The 19,296-nt window shown below is 36.6% G+C and overlaps 1 long non-coding RNA gene and 1 other non-coding gene across 5 annotated transcripts in view; both read left to right on the forward strand.

Annotated features, from left to right (window-relative positions):
- The window catches only part of LOC134736905 (uncharacterized), a 503,219-nt gene that overhangs the window by 132,383 nt on the left and 351,540 nt on the right, over positions 1 to 19,296 (forward strand). The window lies entirely within an intron of this gene.
- On the forward strand, positions 2,249 to 2,351 carry LOC129485512 (U6 spliceosomal RNA). The gene has a single exon (XR_008658664.1). It is a non-coding gene; the product is annotated as a U6 spliceosomal RNA (small nuclear RNA).

Below are 19,296 nucleotides of genomic sequence, written 5' to 3' on the forward strand. Positions count from 1 at the left end.
TAGGCTTGCCGACTCTAGTCTCAGTTGTGGACCCTGATGTAGCCCTGTGACTCAATTCCAACCCCTCTCAGTCTGGAGCCAGTCTTGCCTGCCCAGAGATCTACCCAGTGACCCAATAGGAGACCTTCCAGTGACTTGGAGGAAGTCACATTTATCCACAATAACAGGTCTTTCAGCTGTGGACCCCACTGCAGAACAGGATAAAGTCCTACTTGATAATGATCCTAAAGACAATCCCATCACATGAGGACCCACCAGGAGAAAGTTTTTACCTATTGAAATCAGTTCTATAAAGACTGAAGGAGATATTTGTTCCTTCAAATGTACAGGCACCAACACAAGGCTACATGTATAATCCAGAATCAGGCAATCACGACACCACCAAAGGAAACTAATAGAGCTTGAGCAACCAACCCCAAGGAAATGGATAACTATGAGTTGGATGAAAAATAATTCAAAGTAGTCATGTTAAGGAAGCTCAATGAGATGCAAGAGAACACAGATAGAAAACAAAATCAAGGAAACAATGCATTAAAATGAGTAGTTTAATAAAGAAATAAAAAGTATAAAAACAACCAAACAAATCTTGAAGCAGAATGATAAAATGACAGAATAAAAAATACAATACAGATCTTTAGCAGCGTAGTCAATCATGCAGAAGAAAGAACCAGTGAACTCAAGGCAGGACATTTGAAATTAGCCAATTAGAGAAACAAAAAGAAAAAAAACCCAAAAAAGTGAAGAAAGCATAAGAGACCTATGAGACACGATTAAATGAATAAATTATGAGTTTTGGGAGTTCGAGAAGAGAGAGAAAGGGGCAGAAATATTATTTAAAGCTACAAACTTCCCAAATTTTGGAAGACATATGGATATTCAGATTCATAAAGCTTAACCCAAGCCAATCAAGCTCAACCTAAAGAATAATACCCCAAGACACAGTATAATTAAATTATCAAAACTGAAAGCCAGAAAAAGTTTGAAAGCATCAAGAGAAGAAATCATCGTACACAATGGAACCCCCATAAGTCTATCAGCGAACTTCTTAGCATAAATTTTACAGGCCAGAAGGGAGTGGGTTGATATATTCAAAGTACCAAAAGACTCAAACTAACTGCCAAGAATAATATATCTGGCAAAACTGTCATTCAGAAATAAAGGTGAGATAAAGATATTTCCAGATAAATAAGAGCTAAGGGATTTCATCACTACTAGATTTGACTTACAAAAATGATAGTTTTTTCAAGTTGAAATGAAAGTTTGCTAAGTAACGACATGAAACACATGAAAGTGGAAAATTTACTGGTAAAGGTAAATATATAGTTAAAATCAGAATATTCTGATGCTGTAATGATGATATGTAAGTCACTTTTAACTCTAGAATAAAAGTTAAAAGGCCAAAGTATTAAAAATAACTATAGCTCCAATAATTTTTAATAGATACACAATATAAAAAGATGCAAAGTGTGACATCAATAGCATAAAATGTGTGAGGGAGAAGAAAAAGTGAAGCTTTAAATGCAGTTGAATTCAAGGTGTTATCAGTTTTAAATAGAGTGTTATAACTATAAGATGTTTTATGTAAGATCTACGCTAACTACAAAGAAAAAGAAACTCTGGTAGATACACAAAAGACAGAGGAAGGAAATGAAAGCATACTACCACAAAATGTCAACAAATCACAAGGGAAGATAGCAAGAGTGAAAGAAAGAAACAAAGACACTACAAAACAGTCAGAAAACAATTAAAAATGACAATAATAAATTATTTCTCTCAATAATTACATTAAATGTAAATAAATTAAATTCTTTAATCGGAAGACACAGAGTGACTACATGGGTTAAAAAACAAGCTCCAACAATATACTGCCTACAAGCAACTCACTTGAGTCTTAAGGACACAAATAGGATGATAGCAAAGGGATAGAAAAAAAATATTTCATACAAATAAAAACCAAGAGAGCAGGGGTACCTATTCTTATATAATTCAAAATAGACTTTAAATCAAAAACTGTCATAAGAGACAAAGAAGGTCATTATATAATGATGAAGGCATCAATTTACTAAAAGGATACAATGGTAAATACATATACACCCAACATGAAAACACTTAAATATATCAGGAAAATATTAACATAACTAAAGGAAGAAATAATAATAGTAAGAATACAATAATAGTAGCAGATGTCAGCATCCCACTTTCAACAATGAATGGATCATACAGACAGAAAATCCATAAGGAAAAGGCAGTGCTCACTTTGGCATCACATATATTAAAATTGAATGATACAGAGATTAGCATGGACCCTGCACAAAGATGACATGCAAACTCGTGAAGCATTCCACATTTTTTTTTGACCATCAGAGAAATGCAAATCAAAACTACAGTGAGATACTATCTCACCCCAGTTAAAATGGCTTATATCCAAAAGATAGGCATTAACAAATACTGTCAAGAATATGGAGAAAAGGGAACCACTGTACATTGTTGGTGGGAAAGTAAATTACCACAACCAGTATGAAGAATATTTCAGAGGTTCCTTAAAAAACTAAAAATAGAGATATCATACTATCCAGTCATCCCACTGCTGGGTATATACTCCAAGAAAGGAAATCAAGATATCGAAGAGATACCTGCACTCCCAAGTTTGTTGTAGCTCTGTTCACAAGAGCCAAGAATTGGAAGCAACCTAAGTGTCCATCAACAGATGGATGGATAAGGAAAATGTGGTACTTATACACAATGGAGTACTATTCAGCCATAAAAAGAATGAGATTCACTCATTTGCAACAATATAGATGGAACTAGAGGATATTACGTTAAATGAAACAAGCCAAGGACAGAAAAACATACTCTGTATGTTCTCACTTGTTTGTGGGACCTAAAAATCAAAACAATTGAATCCATGAAGATAGATAGTAGAAGGATGATTATCAGAGGCTGAGAAGGGTAGTTGTGGGGTGGTGTATATGTGGGAGGAGGTGGTGGTTAAGGGGTATGAAAGTTAAAATTAGCGAATAAGGCCTAGTATCATATAGCACAATAGGGTGACTATAGTCAATAATAATTTAATTGTATATTTTCAAATAACTAAAATATGCCAGGTGCAGTGGCTCACACCTGTAATCTCAGCACTTTGGGAGGCTGAGGCTGGCAGATCACTTGAGGTCAGGAGTTTGAGACCAGCCTGGCCAACATGGCAAAATCCCATCTGTACTAAAAGTACGAAAATTAGCCAGGGTTGGTAGCACACGCCTGTAGTCCCAGCTACTTGGGAGGCTGAAGCAGGCGGATCACTTGAACCCGGGATGTGGAGGTTGCAGTGAGCTGAGATCACACCACTGCACTCCAGCCTGGGCAACAGAGTGAGACTCTGTCTCAAAAAATTGATTAATTAATTAAATAACTTAAAGAGTATAATTGGATGGTTTGTAACACAACGAATGCTTGAGGGGATGGATACCCCATCTTCTATGATGTTAGTATTATGCAATGCATTAAGTGCTTATATAAAAATATTTCATTTACCCCATAAATATATACACCTACTATCTACTCATAAAAATTAAAAATTAAAAAACCCAAATTATGATGAAAATAAAAATAAAATAAAAGGAAACAGCAGACTTGAATAACAGTACAGGCTAAATGGGCCTAACAGACATACACAGACGATTCCATCTAACAGCAGCAGAGTACACATTTTTGTCAAGCACACATGAAAAAATTGTCCAGGATAGAGATCATCTGTTGGGACACAAAACAAATCTTAAAAAAAATAAGATTAAAATCATATCAAGTATTTTTTCTATCCACAATGGTATGAAACTAGAAATAAATAACAAAGAATCTTAGAACATTTACCAATATGTGGAAATTAAATAATACACTCTTGAACCAATGGGTCAAAGAAGAAATCAAAAGGGAAACAAAAATTGTCTTGAGACAAATTAAGAGGGAACCACAACATATCAAAACTTATGAGAAATGTGCAAAAATAAAATACTAGCAAGCTGTCTTCAACAGCACATTAAAAAGATCAAATGCCATAATCAAGTGGCATTCATGGCTAGGGTGTAAGTATGTTTCAATATATGCAAATTGATCAATGTGACAGCACATAACAGAACAAATTATAAAAATCATATAATTATCTCAATAGATGCAGAATAAGTATTTGACAAAATTCAACATCTTTTTTTATGATAAAAAAATTAGGTATAGAAAGACTGTACTTCACATAAGAAAGGTCATATATGACAAACTCTCAGCTAACATCATGGTCAATGGTGAAAACTGAAAAGTTTTCCTCTAAGATCAGGAACAAGACAAGGATGCCCAGTCTCAGAACTTCTCTTCAACATAGTATTGGAAGTCTTAGCCATGGCTAGCTTACAAAAGAAAAAAGAAATAAAAGGCATCCAAATCAGAAAGGAAGAAGCTAAATTATCTCTGTTTAAGATAACACAATTGTATATACAGAAAATCCTAAGAACTCTATCTACCAAAGCCTGTTAGAATTGATAAACAAATTTAGTAAAGTAGCAGAATACAAAATCAACATACAAATATCAGTTGCATTTCTATACACTAACAACACACTATCCAAAAAAAGAAATTAAGAAAAAAATTCAATTTTCAGTGGAATTAAAAACAATAAGATACTTAGGAATAAGTTTAACCAAAGAAGTGAAATATATATAATATACACACTGAAAATATGTACACTGAAAATATGTACACTGAAAACTATGACATTGATGAAAGAAATTGAAGAAGTCACAAATAAATGAAAAGATATCCTGCATTCATGGAGTAGGAGAAGTAATATTGTTAAAATGTGCATACTACTCAAAGCAACCCACAAATTCAATTCAATACCTATAAAAATTCTGGTGAAGTTTTTCACAGAAATAGAAAAAAACAATTCTGAAATTCATATAGAATCACAAAAGGCCATGAATAGCCAAAGTAGTCTTGAGAAAGAAGAGCAAAGCTGGAAGGCATCACACTACTTGATTTCAAAATCTACTACAAAGGCATAGTAATCAAACAGTATGGCACTGGCATGAAAATAGATACACAGAATAACAAATAAGCCCAGAAATTAACTCACACATATACAACGTATGTGTAAGTTGTAATATATATATAATATAATTTTTGACAAGGGTGCCAAGAATGCACAATGGAGAAAGGATAGTTTCTTCAATAAGTGGCATTGTGAAAACTGGATATCGACATGTAAAAGAGTTAAATTGGATCCTTATCTTACACCATATACAAAAATTTACTAGAAATGGATTAAAGACTTAAACATAAGACCTGAAACTGTAAAACTTCTAGAAGAAAACATGGGAAAATCTGTTTGATATTGATCTTGGCAATGATTTTTTTTTGGATATAACACCCAAAGTACAGGCAACAAACACAAAGATACACAAATGGGAGCACATCAAACTAAAAAGCTTCTGCATAGCAAATGAAATAATAAAATGAAAAGGCAATCTACAGATTGGGAGAAAATATTTGCCCACTATCTGACCTATTAACCTCTTATCTGTTAAGAGATTAACATCCAAAATATATAAAGAACTCATACAAATCAATAACAAAAAAAGGTAACCTAATTAAAAAATTGCCGGCCGGGAGCCGTGGCTCACTCCTGTAATCCCAGCACTTTGGGAGGCCAAGGCGGGTGGATCACCTGAGGTCAGGAGTTGGACACCAGCCTGACCTACATGGCATAAACCCTGTCTCTACTACAAATTCAAAATTAGGTAGGTGTGGCGGGTGCCTGTAATCCCAGCTACTCGAGAGGCTGAGGCAGGAGAATCGCTTGAGCTCAGGAGGCAAAGGTTGTGGTGAGCCAAGATCGTGCCACTGCACTCCAGCCTGGGCAACAAGAGTGAAATGTCGTCTCAATAGTAATAATAGTAATAATAATAATAATAAATGATAAAAAATTGCCAAAGGACCAGAATAGATGTTTTTACAAGGAAGACATACAAATGACCAAGTATGTGAAAAGTGACTCAATGTCACTAATCTTCAGGGAAATGCATATCAAAACCACAGCGAGATTTCACCTTCCACTTGTTAGGACGTCTACTATCAAAAAAAAAATAAAATAAAAAGGCAAGGAGTGCTGGTGAGGGTGTGGAGAAAGGGAGCCCTTGTACACTGTTGGTGGGAATGTAAATTAGTACAGCCATTATGGAAAACAGTATTCTTCAAAAAATTAAAATGAGAACTAATCACGGGATCCAAGAATCCTTCTTTTAAGTATACATCCAAAGGAAATAAAATCAGTATCTGAAAGAGATACATACCCTCCATGTTTATTGCAGCATTATTCACAATAGCTGAGTAATGGAAACAACTGAAGTGTTCATGAATGAGTGAATGGATAAGGAAAATGTTGTATATACAATGGAACACTATTTAGCCTTAGAAAGAAGTCCTGACATTTTGACAATATGAATCAATTTCAAGGACGTTATACTAAGTGAAATAAGCCAGATACAGAAAGACTGCATGATCTTACTTAAATGTAGAATCTAAAACATTTGAACTAATAGAAGCAGAGAGTAGAATGGTGGTTACCAGGGGATGCAGGGTGAGGAAAATGGGGAGATGTTTATAGAATCCAAACTTTCAGTTATAAGATGTATAAACTTTGGGGACTTAATGTATAGCATGGTGACTCTATTGTTTACTTGAAATTTGCTCATAGAGCAGATCTTAAATGTCTTTTTCGCCCTTCACCCACAAGTGGCAACTATGTGTGTTGAAGGATGTATTATTTAATTTGATTGTGGTAATCATTACATAGTGTATACATGTATCAAGTGTATATCTTGAATATATGCAAATTTTATCAGTTATACCTCACCAAAGCCAGAACACAATAAAGTTGTAGAATAAAATAGAATTTTGCCAAAGAGAAAAGTGGTGTGTGGAGAAAGATGTGCAAAGGATGCCAGGAAAGGAAGTGTAGAATGTTCAGCACAAACTGTAGAGTGAACAGGACTATCAGGCAGTATGTGAGGTGTTTTGCTAATTAATATTCTGGATGCTTTTTCCCTTTGAAGGCCATAATGATTTCAAACAGAAGATCATCATGACCATTGTGAAGCCATCTCTGACTTAGCCAGGCAGAGTTAGGGATGCCTTTTCCTGTCCTCACTGAATGTTCTACAAACCTTTTCTACAGCAACTATCTTACAGGGTTGTCTTTGTTTGTAACCAGAAGGCAGAGGAGCACATGGGAATTGATGTCAGACAGACAAGGGTTTAAATACCTATTCCAGCATTCAGTAGCCTTTGTTTCCTTGGGCAAACCACTTAATCTGCAGAATTTACTCATTGCCACATTGTAAAGTCAGAGTGAAGATTAAATGACATAATTAATGCAGAGTACTTGACACTTAGTAGGGCTTCAGTAAATAGGAGCTATTCTGGTTTGCAATCTCATCTCCCTAGCTGACTAAATTCCTTGGGGCAAGTACAGACTCATTGCATGTTAGTAGCCCACCTCTATCAAGTATCTGTCACAAAGGATGTGTTCAGTAGTATTTGTGGAATGAGTCCATAAATCAGATTCATAGTTTAGAAAGATCAATTTTGGCTTTGGTTAATAGATTTTGGGGATGTAAGTTTAGAAGTTAGTTTACCCAGCAAAAAAAAAATCATACTTTAAGCAAAAAGACTAGTTTGTTAATTTTATGTGTCAACTTGGCTAAGCTATGATGCCCAGATACTTGGTCAAATACAAGTCTAGATGTTGCTGTGAAGAAATTTTTTAGATGTGATTAACATTTAAATCAGTAGATATTGAATAAAGCAGATTATCCTTCATAATGTGGGTGGACTTCACCCCATTACTTGAAGGTGTTAAGAGAAAAAGACTGAGATACCCCAAGGAAGAAGACAATCTGCCTCTAGACCACCTTCAGACTTGAGCTGCAACATCAAGTCTTCTTTGGGTCTCCAGACCATCTACCTGCCCTGTATATTTCAGACTTGCTAGCCCACACAATCACATGAGCCAATTCCTTAAAATAAATATTTCTCTCTGTATATATGCACATCGTCTATGTACAGCCTACTGGTCCTCTTCCTCTGAAGAACTCTGGCTAATGCAGATATTATTACCCCATTCACAGATGAGGAAACTGAAGCTTTGGATCCCTTCGCTAATAAAGAGTAGAGTTTATATCTCAAAATTATTTCTTTCTGATTTCAAATCTGGGTCATATAACTGATTTCTGTATGACACTCCCTTCCCTCCTCCACTTATTTTTGGAAGAAAAAGAGAAGTTAATAAAGGAACATTATGAAGGGAAGAGGCCGGCAGGACTCATTCTCTGGACCAGACTGAAGACAGACCAAAATCTGCAAGCAGCGCTGAAGGCAGCTTCCAGTTGCCCTTGCTGCTCATCTGTGCAAGATGCTCCCACCAGTGCTGATATGGTTTGGCTCTGTGTCCACATCCAAATCTAATCTCAAATTGTAATCCCCACGTGTTGGGGGCAGACTTCCCTCTTGCTGTTCTCGTGATAGTGGGTGAGTTCTCATAAGATCTGGTTGTTTAAAAGTGCGTGGCACTTCCTCCTTCATCCTCTCTCTCTAGCTCCACCATGGGAAGACATGCTTGCCTCACCTTCGCCTTCTACTGTGATTGAAAGTTTCCTGCAGCCTCCCAGTCATGCTTTCTGTTAAGCCTGCAGAACTGTGAGTCATTTAAACCTTTTTTATTCATAAATTACCCAGTCTCAGGTAGTTCTTTATAGCAGTGTGAAAACGGATTAATACAAGCACCATGACAGTTTACAAATGTCATGGCAATGCCCAGAAATTACTACCCATTTCCATGGCAACAACCAGAAGTTACCACACATTTTCCACCAATTTCTGAATATCCTGCCCCTTTATTTGCATGTCATCAAACGTGTGTTTAAATACAACTGCCAACCACCCATAGGCTACTACTCTCAGCACACTGCCTATGGATTAGCCCTGCTCTGCAAGGAGCAGTCACAGAGCTGTAACACTGCCACTTCAATAAAGCTGCTTTCTTCCACCACCTGCTCACTGTCGAATTATTTCCTAAACAAAGCCAAGAACTTGCCTTGCATTATTAGTAGAGAAGGGGAAAGAATCATGAGGTAAAAGAAAAAGGATAGGGAGTACAGACAGCCTTAAAATGAGCAACCTTAGTTTCATAAGATGTCAAAGTCATCTGCCTGGCTTTCTAGGGTGACTACAATTTGACATGTCCATTGCTATAGAACCACATTACATAGAAATCCATTGGTCCTCTTTAATCCTATCAGACATATCTCCTTCCAGCACACTTTCTAGTTTTTCCCCATTATAGCACCTTGCTTATTTTCTTTATATTGTTTATAATGACTTCTTATGATCTTACTTAATTTTTCGGTTTGTTTGTTTTGTTGTCTTCCTCCCCACCAAAATACACATTCCACGAAGGCAGGAATTTTTTCTATTTTCACCCAACTGCTTATCTTCAGCATCCAGCACATTGCAGAAGCTGAATGAATGAATGCTATGTTCATCCTTATTTTCCTATCTTCAACCTGTTTTTTTCATTCCCTTCCTAATCTTACCCATTCTTCAAAACCCACCCTAAGCTCCCATATCTCTCAAGGCCTTCCTTGATTATGCTCTTACCAGCCACACCCGCCTTCTTTTGGTGCCTGCAGCATACCTTGCTCTTCATGATTCTGAGCTTTTATTAACACTCTTCCCTTTACCTAGAATGCTCTCCAGCTTCTGTCCTCTCCTTGTTAAGCTGAATCAACTTGAACATCCCTTCTTTTCCAGGAACCTTTTCCTGACTTTTAATATTAAGTTAATTGCCCTGGTTACACACTGTAGTAGATAGCTTCCCATCCCTTTCTATGTCTCCCTTATCCTTTCTTCTTTGCAATAGCTGATACACTTAAAATAACTTTCTATTACTCATCACTTTGAAATAACTTGCTCATTGTACACCTCACCCACTATATTTTAAATTCTATAAAGTAGTTCTGTTTCTTTTCTTTTGCTGCTATATCTACAGTAACAATTCTCAGTGCTTGAAATAAAGATGATTTAAAGAAATATCTATTGGTTGAATAACTGGAAAATGTTCACTGATGTGACCATTACAGAACTCTTAGAACTGCTATGTGCTTGGTGATTCAAAGTAAAAATAGCTATCAATTATTAAGTGGTTTCTCTGTACCAGGCACTTTCTACATGTTTTTTGTGTCCTAATTTACTTTATTATCGCAAATATTGTTGTCATCCTTATCTCACAAAGGAGGAAACTGAGGGACAAGAAGTTGTGGAGCTTACGTTGTATAGATGGTGAATGGCAGAGACAGGATTCCAGCCCAGGCATCCGCTCCAGAACTTAACTGTAACCCCATGCACTAGTGCTTATAATCTTGTTGGGAGGCAGGCAAAAGACTAAGGAGATAATTTACAGTCTGAAGACTCATTATCTTAGTTCATATATTCACTCAACAAATATTTGTTAAATGCCAAGTTCTGTGTTAAGCACCAGAGATACAGCGGTAAAACAATCTGATATGGTCCCTACCCATACCAGTATACTTCGTTACCACTTGCTGTGGTTCTCAAACTTGGCTCACATTAGAACCACCTGGGGAGCTCTAATTGACTTGATTTAATTAGCTGGCCTGGAGCCTAAGTCCCTATGTTTTATAAACTTTGTGATGGATTCTAATATGCAGCCAGTGCTGAGAACCACCTCTTTAGTACTTTGTGGCAAACAAATTCAATATCATAATCATCTGGGAAAGTTTTTAAAATCCAGAATCCTGTCCTGCCCCTACCTCCTCCTACTTTCCTGACCAAATGACACCAGAGCCACTGAGAGTAGGACCCAGGAATCTGTATTTTTAAAAGCTCCCTTTGTGATTCTGGTGCAGCTGGCCAGCAGACCCACATTTCAGGAGTATTAGAACAGTTGGCAACATATAAAAGGTTTTTAGAAGAAAGAGCTTACAAAGGGCTATGGTGCTCAGGGCTGTATTTATAAACCATATCACTTGAACATGTCTTGAAGGGAAGGCAGGATTTAGGTATGTGGAAAGAAATAGAAGCTTTCACTCGTGGTAAACATCACACATATAACTATCATATGGTGTTTTATTTTAAACATGTTTGTTTTATAGCCTTTCTACTCAAAATATCATCTGAGGACCAGTAGCATCTGCTTTGAATTCTACCCCAGAAGCTGCATTTTTAACAAGATACCCAGGTGATTTGTATGTATATTAAAATTTGAGAATCACAGTTCTCTATGTCAGCATTGGTCTTTCCCACTCACACAATAAGCTGTATGGTCCTTGAGGGCTGGAGCATGACTTACTAGAAGATTTATAGAAATAGTATCCTGTGAAGTACATTATTATTATATCCATTTTTAAGGAATGGAAACTGAGGCTTACAGAAGTCAAATGATACTTGTTGCTTCCTGGTGCTGTTTCTACTATAAGATACGGATTTTTCTTCTTCTTTGCTATTCTCCCTAACATCCACCATTATGATAAACATAAGATTTCAGGTTCAGAAAATTCCTGAAAATCATAGATTCTTGAAATAAGTTGGAAGTAACCTTAGAAGTAATATTGCCATACCCTGTCACTTAAAATTGAAGACATTCTAGACTAGAAGTTTAAGGACCCTGTTCGAGCTCACAGAGCTAGTTTGTGAATGATACAATGAAACTAGTGTTCATATCTCTGACTGTGCACCTTGGTGCCTACGATCTCATTTTTACTCCTGCTGGTGCTTTGTATTTCCTGTTACAAAGGTAGTTTCTTAGAATAGCCTGATTTTCAAACCCATTCTGACACAGAGTAAAATAAGCACTTTGGGTGGAAAACAGTTTTAAAATATACCTGGGTGGAAAGTTACCTTCAATGAACTGTACTTAGAGTCACTGCATGGTTTCTAGTTATTCCACAAATGCAAAAAGAGAGGGGCCTCCCTTATGTAAGTGTGTCCTATTCTGAGCTTCCTGCTTAGCCCATCTGTTTGATGAGCTCAGTCACCTAGATTCTTTCTGGCCTTTTCACTTTTCATCAGAATGTCTTCCAGCCCTAAACATGTGGTGAGTCTTTGGCCTCTTGGTAGCGTGTAGAAAATCGTGGTAATGACTATGTTTTTGGAGAACAGACAGTGCTGTCATTTTTGCTCACCTTTGAATCTGACCTGTCAGCATCACATATGCATCAAAGAGGGTAAATTGCCTGTTATAACAAAGGCTGCTCCAGCTGGCTCTACAAAACCAAGCGGTAGACCCAGTCTTCAAAAACGTTAAAGGAATTGTCCTTCAAATCAGAGCCTGATTCTCAGCCTGTAAGAACTCTTTCCTTCCAAATTTGTTTCTCCATCTTTCTTGCTTTTCCTTAATGCATTTTGAAAGCATGCAATCAACTTGAAAGGGCTAAGCGCTAAAATTCAAGACAGAAACGAGAGGTGTTACTCTCTCATTTGCTTCGTACTTGTGAAATTTTCTATACAAGTCTCTTATTTGCTTTGGCGTTCCCCCACAGCCAGCAAAACTCTTCCTAGGTTTACAATGAGTAGTTTGACTCCTCACCGCTTCCCTTTAACCAAAAGTGGAAACAACATTATTCTAATTTGGTAAAATTTTTAAAAGGGGGAGAATATCTTTGTGAGTAAACAAGGAAGAAGGTCATTACCACTGTACCCAGCTTGATAGATCTGCTAACAGTGCCATTCAACTGCTTGATGCCTTTGGTATCAGTCTTTTTAGAATAAAACTCCATTTATCCAAGGAAGTCACCTCTAGTTCTCCTGTTCTTCTGTATAGAATAGGGAGAGAAGTAGATTCTTGCATATATTACTGAATACCTAAAAATAGTGAAAATTAAAAAGGATGTTGAAACCCTAAAGATTAGGTCCACCATTTTGGTGGGTTTGCTGCTCAACGGAAGGAAGGAAAATTCCTCTTAGCTGGCAAGTCCATAGGATACCAGTCTTCACAAACAAAAAAGATGGAGAAGGAGAAAAAGGAGAAAGAAAAGGAAAAAAAAAAAGAAGCAAAGCAGTGGGCAGAAGTGGGACGACGGTGGTTGGTCTCAGGGTACTAGAGGTCATTTGTTCTAACTTAGAAGAATCCTCTGGGGCTCACTTGGCACATGTCAGTCTGACTTGACACTCAATCTAAACAGCTTGGTTATCTAGTTTCCCAGTCTTCAGGAGATTTAAAGCAACAAATTGGAAAGCATGAAAGAGGCTGTTAGAGGCAGGAACACTGACAGTAGCCAGAAAGGACACTGCCAACTCTAAAGGCAGAAAGTGGAAATCTGTGACATGCAGGCTGAGGAATTTAAAAAGCACAGAAGTTGAAAGTCAGCCAGCATTAGAAGAAAGTACAATAACTAAGGTTCCCAATAATGACCCACAGTCTTCTATAAATATTGAATTATTTCCAGCATACTTTCAGACAGAGGAAAATGTAATATTTTAAGAAATGTTTAAAAATGAAGTATTTTGATGCATAATGAAAGCTGCTTTATTGATTTGGAGAAGTCACTGTCATTTTTTTCTTCCTGACATTTTATTTCTATCTTTAACACATATTTTTTGAGCTCATAGTCTGTGCCAGGTGGTGAGCAAGTGAATGTGTAGAGAGACATTGTAATTCAAGTGAGCGATGGTAGTAATTTGTACTAGATCATGGGTAAGACTGAAAGAACTGGACAGATTTTAAGGATACCATACAAGGAAAATGTGTGATTGATTTTGTATGGGGATAAGGGTGAGAGAGAGCCTAAGGATGACTCCTAGGTTTCAATTCTGCCCAAGGAAGAACTCTTAGAAGATGAAGTTTGGAGATTCAAGCCTCTTGAGTTTGAGAGGTCTTTGAGACACCCTTCTCAGCCCTCAGGTCTCAGATCATTTGTCACCAGTTTGTCTTTTCGTTTTCAGACTTTAAGTATAATAATTTATATATATATATATATATATATATACACATATATATATTATTAAAAAATAATTTCAACTTTTAGATTCAGAGAGCAGTGACCGCTTCTTGAATTCTTTCTCTAAGTGCTCATCATCCTTGTTCTGGCCCAAATGTTGCCAAGTCCCTAGACCCTTATCTCCATTTTTGGCATGATGTGAAGGCATGTTAGACTTTTTTTTTCTGCACAAAGTGGAGGCTTAACAATTATGCCATGAATGCATAATGAGGAACAAGTAACTCCTGGTGAGCTCTTCTAGTGATGTTTCAGAGGTGAGGTTCTGACAACCCCTCTCAGGATGGCATTTGGATTTGAACATCAGGTCTATCAAATCAACTCTAACAGTCCTGATTCAAATTCACAGGCAGGGCTGCATCATACAGGGTCCTAACAGGAGAGGAACACATTTAAATCAGGGTTTAAGTAGGGACTATTTACAAAGATGTGGGAGAATGTAGGACAGTGCAGTGAAGCAGCAAGCAGCAGTAGAGCTGTTTCCTGTCTCTGCTCTAAAGTGTGGTGGAGAGTCTAGCAGAGATGCTCGCCTTGAGGGGAATCCTGATCTTTGTTGGTGGGAATAACTGGCCTGAGGTGACCTTACAGCAAAGGAGCCAGGTGCCCTGACCTCACTCTTTCTTCTCCCTCTTCTCCCTCTGCTCCCTCTGCTTCCCTGTTGGGGCTCCCCACTTAGCTAAATCCAATAGGAAGCCAGAGGGACTTCTTGATGTAATCCCTACACATTGGCCTTCAGGGTGCAGAAGGCTGGAGAGTGACTTAGAGGGCAAATGGAGGATGTCTAGTTCAGCACAAAAGGTAGCATTTAGGCTTGACCTGGAGGACTGAATATAGTGTTGCCCAGTGAGTCCAGACAAGAAATAGAGTTTAATAAGCTTATGTTAATAGAGAGTACTAGGGAGTTTTGATGAATAATTCCTAGATGAGAGACAACAAGTTGTTAAGGATAGAGCACTAGAGAAAGAAATAATTATTTTTGGTGACTTGGTGGCTATGGACTGCAATCTCTTTTCACAGCAAATGGGAATATTATTTTCTTACTTCACATGGCTGGGGAAAGGATCAATGTAGAAAATATGCATAAAATTCTCTTCTAAGTTGTAAAGCATTATGTACAATTCATTATCTAAAGCAGGAAAGACACTGGAAGTGCCGGTTACTAGCTGATCATGCCAGTTAATTTTCTTTGCCCTAGTTTACTTATTAGCAAAATAAGATGATAATACGTACATCATGAAGCTTTTTATGAAGATTAAGTAATATAATACATATAACACAAACTCTAACACATAATACTCACACAATAAAAGATTATTATTTTGTACCCATTTCTCTTTTTCACCACTTCTGTCACTAAGTTCCCTGAATGTAACTGTAATTTACACATCTCTGTATTTCCCCTAGAACCTATTGTAAGGCTCCCTCCACCCTATCATGGCCTTTAGAAAAAAAGTGACCTTATTTGGCACTTACAAAATGTTGGGACCTAGGGGACACTTGGATTGCGCTTGTAAGCACCATCATGGAAATATTTTATAGAAAACTTCTAGGAGCTCCTACTGCTCAAGTCAACTGGGGCAAGACCATTAAGGTTTGAGATATTCCTATAAATGTCATCATGTCTGTAATTAATGAATTATATAGCTAGGGGTAAGAATTCTTCATGCTAAGTAGATAACAAGGTAGGAGAGGAGTTTGGCAGGGGTAAAGAGAAGAGAGATCACATGGATTTTTCTCACTGAAATTGAAAAAGGCAGGTAATACATTGCTAAGAAATAATGAAGCAGAACCAGAACCTGGACCAGATGAGGTGAGTAAGGAATTCATTTAAGGTGCAAAATTTAATGTGCCAAAAAACTAAGTAATAAATATAAATAATATTTAATGAAATGTTTTAAAGAATGAAATCAACACATTATGACCCAGTGGCTAGCTCCTGTGTTTGTAAGTAAAATTCTTCTGTAAACAGGGCCAGGATTAGGATGAGACAAGTGAGCCAGGGTTATAAAGTACAGGGCAGATTCTGCCTTTATTTAAAATTTTGATATTTTTGTCCATCATATAGTTGTTTGCATTAATTTTAATAATTTTTAAAGTATTATATTAAAGTATTATTTATCTTGATTGCTGAGTTTTTGGTGGGCCTTAAATTTTGTACCTGCGGTGAGTGCCTCCCATGCTTCACCCTAGTTCTGGTCCAGAGCAGAACAGAACTGTCCTTTATTGAGTGTCTTTTATATGCCAGGAGTTTAACATACACTATCTTATTTAGTCCTCTCTATACCCCATGAGATACCTATTGTTATCTTAATTCTCTACATGAGAAAACAAGCCATGAGACTTCTCATGTGAGTCGCTTGCCAAAGGCCTCACAGCTGAAATGGCTTTCTGTCTCCAAAGCTCATTCTCTCCCCACTCCTAAAGCATGATTGCCTCTAACTGCTTCTCTTACATTGAAGCCACTCACACCCGAGCTTTGGTCTCTGCATAGGTGGTATCTGTAACTGACAGCTTTCACTCTTTTCCCTGTGTGCCTTTGCCAGACAATACCACATGGCCAGAGAAAACTTTATATGCTTTACACTGCTTCCTACTTTTCAGCAGCTAGAAGGAAAATACCAGATCCTTTTATCTGCAATATCCTGCCTGCCAAAGGGGGAAAAGCGAGGCAGCTGTTCCTACAAGTACATGCTGTGCCTGTTATCCAAATGGGCATCAGCAGGCTGTGTGCTGGAGCTCAACAGGAATGTGGGTTTTATGGTTTGAAAGCAGATTAGACTCTGAGGAGGCCTATCTTATAGTTGGTCCATTTAACTTTTTCAGAGTTCAGTGGTGCCTCAGTGCCCACTTTAGTCCCAGTGGTTAGAATACAGCTGAAGGATCTGCCTTTGCCCAGGGATATACCAAACTCCCTGCAGTGGCAATAGTAGGAAAAGCATGGATGGCTTCCAGTTTAAAATTTATTTAATTATCCCCTTAAAAAAAAGGCACTGGAAAAACAAAGTGTGTGTGAGAGTGAGAGACATCTTATGGCAAGAATATAGGAACAATTTTAATTTTTACTACTTTTAAGATTAACTGATTAATAATTGTCATAATTATGTGTCACCTTATAAAACAGAACAGTGCCAGTGATTTGAAAGAGGTGGAATCCTACATTATTTTCTGTTTCACTCTAGATCAGAGACCCAGGTATCTGTGAACCATAAAATTATGTTCTGCCCTTCTTCTGTATCTTCTATATGTGTGCTATTTCGAGGTGGTACAAAGACTGTCCCCTTCTGCTCTCATTTTTTGATCACTCTCTCTAAACTAACAATATTCAAAAAACATTATCTTAGAAAATAAGGAGAGACTGATGCTGAAAGCAGTGTACACATTAGGTATCCAGTAAATATTTATTGAATGAATAAATGATTCCAAGAGAGGATGTTAGCCCTGCAGTAAAGCACAGCAGATGGAGGCAGGGACTGGCAGAACACTCATGGTAACACAAGTTGAATGTGTATATACATATATATATATGAATATGTCCATATATATGACTATGTCCATATACATGAATATGTCCATATACATGAATATGTCCATATACATGAATATGTCCATATACATGAATATGTACATGTATATGAATATGTACATATATATATATTCCAAGTTATGGGTATAGAAGGAATGTAGATTTGATCCCATCTTAGTTCAACAGAACACTAGAATTAAGCAGACCAAAAACAAGAATTGTGATTGGATCTGTGATCCTGATAATAATGTAAGAAGTAGATTCCACTGGCACTTAAGTGGTTATGAATGAAGCCAAGCACCACTCAGGCATCTTGTCCGAAGATAAACACAAATCCATGCAAAAAGCAACGACAAAAACCAAGCAACAAACAAGTAACCCTCCCTCCATGTTTATAAAAACAGGGAAAGAGGAAATTAACCCAAATACTCAGAGGAAGAGTATACCACTGTAAATGACTTATTACAGAAACCCCTAAAATATTTGGAAAACTTGAAAAGGTCGATGTGATGTAGTAAGACAAGACCTTTATGAAACAGAAGCAGAAAGCTGAAAGGAAGAATCTGTTAAGATGCCACATAAGATGAGAATGACTTGTAATGGCAATGGAGAGGGATGAAGAAGATAAAGAATAAAAATAAAAGTATAATTAGATCGAAAAATTAAAGTGCACACTGGAGGGATGTGTATTTCTTAAAGAAATATGAAAGAAGGACACAAGAAAAAATTAAGGAGCTGCATAAAAGAACAGAATTGAGCCTACGAAATATTTTTAAAATACTTAAAGTTCAACTTTTCAAAGCCTGAAAAGCAAAAGGGAAAACCCAAATGGACAAGTTTTTAATGAAAAAGAAGCGTTCAAATTTTAGGAAAAAAACACCCTATGTAACTTCATGACAATAAATTGGAAAGCATCAGTGAAATGGATGAGTTTTTCCTGAGAAAAATGTATTGTCTTGACTCAAAAACAAGTAGAAAACTCGAGTAGATCATTAACCAAGATCTAAATGAATAAAAGTTATCAAAAAATTATATCCAAAAAGGTTTATTCAGCTTAAAACTTTGAAAAAAATACTCTTTTGCAATATACTTTTATTAGATAAACTGTTTAAAAGCTTAGAAAAATATGAGAAGCTATCCAAATCATTTTATAAAGGTATCATATGTTTATTCACAAGTCTGGCAAACATAGCACATGCAAAAAAGAGAAAAACTTTTGTGAAAGAACTTAATAAAAACTAACCGGTTGAATTTGAAATATTTAGCAAATAATCTGTCAGTAGCATTATCTCAAAAATGCAAGATGACTTAATTGCAGATCACTTATAAGTAAATTCTTCATATTAATATTTGATAGAACAAAGTGTGTGATAATTTGAATAAATGCGGAGATAGCACTGATAAAATTTAACATCTAAAACTTTTAGAAAACAGAGGATGTAAGAAAGCTATCAGCAATAGACAAAAATTACCTACCTTAAACCAACAATATGTTTCACTCTTTGACGATTTATTAAGCAAATATTTATTGAGCAACTGCTATGTACCAGGTACTTTTTAGCTGCTGGGGATATACCAGTGAAAATAACAGATAAACACTGTGTCTTAAATTGAAACCTAGATTGGAATGAGATGATATTTAATACAAAGGAAAAATCAGTAAAATATTTAGCATGTTTATATTTTAAGTGTAACAGTAAAAGTAAAACATGAAAGGCGAAA

The sequence above is a fragment of the Symphalangus syndactylus genome, chromosome 6 (genome assembly GCF_028878055.3).
Source record: "Symphalangus syndactylus isolate Jambi chromosome 6, NHGRI_mSymSyn1-v2.1_pri, whole genome shotgun sequence".
Classification (NCBI taxonomy): domain Eukaryota; kingdom Metazoa; phylum Chordata; class Mammalia; order Primates; family Hylobatidae; genus Symphalangus; species Symphalangus syndactylus.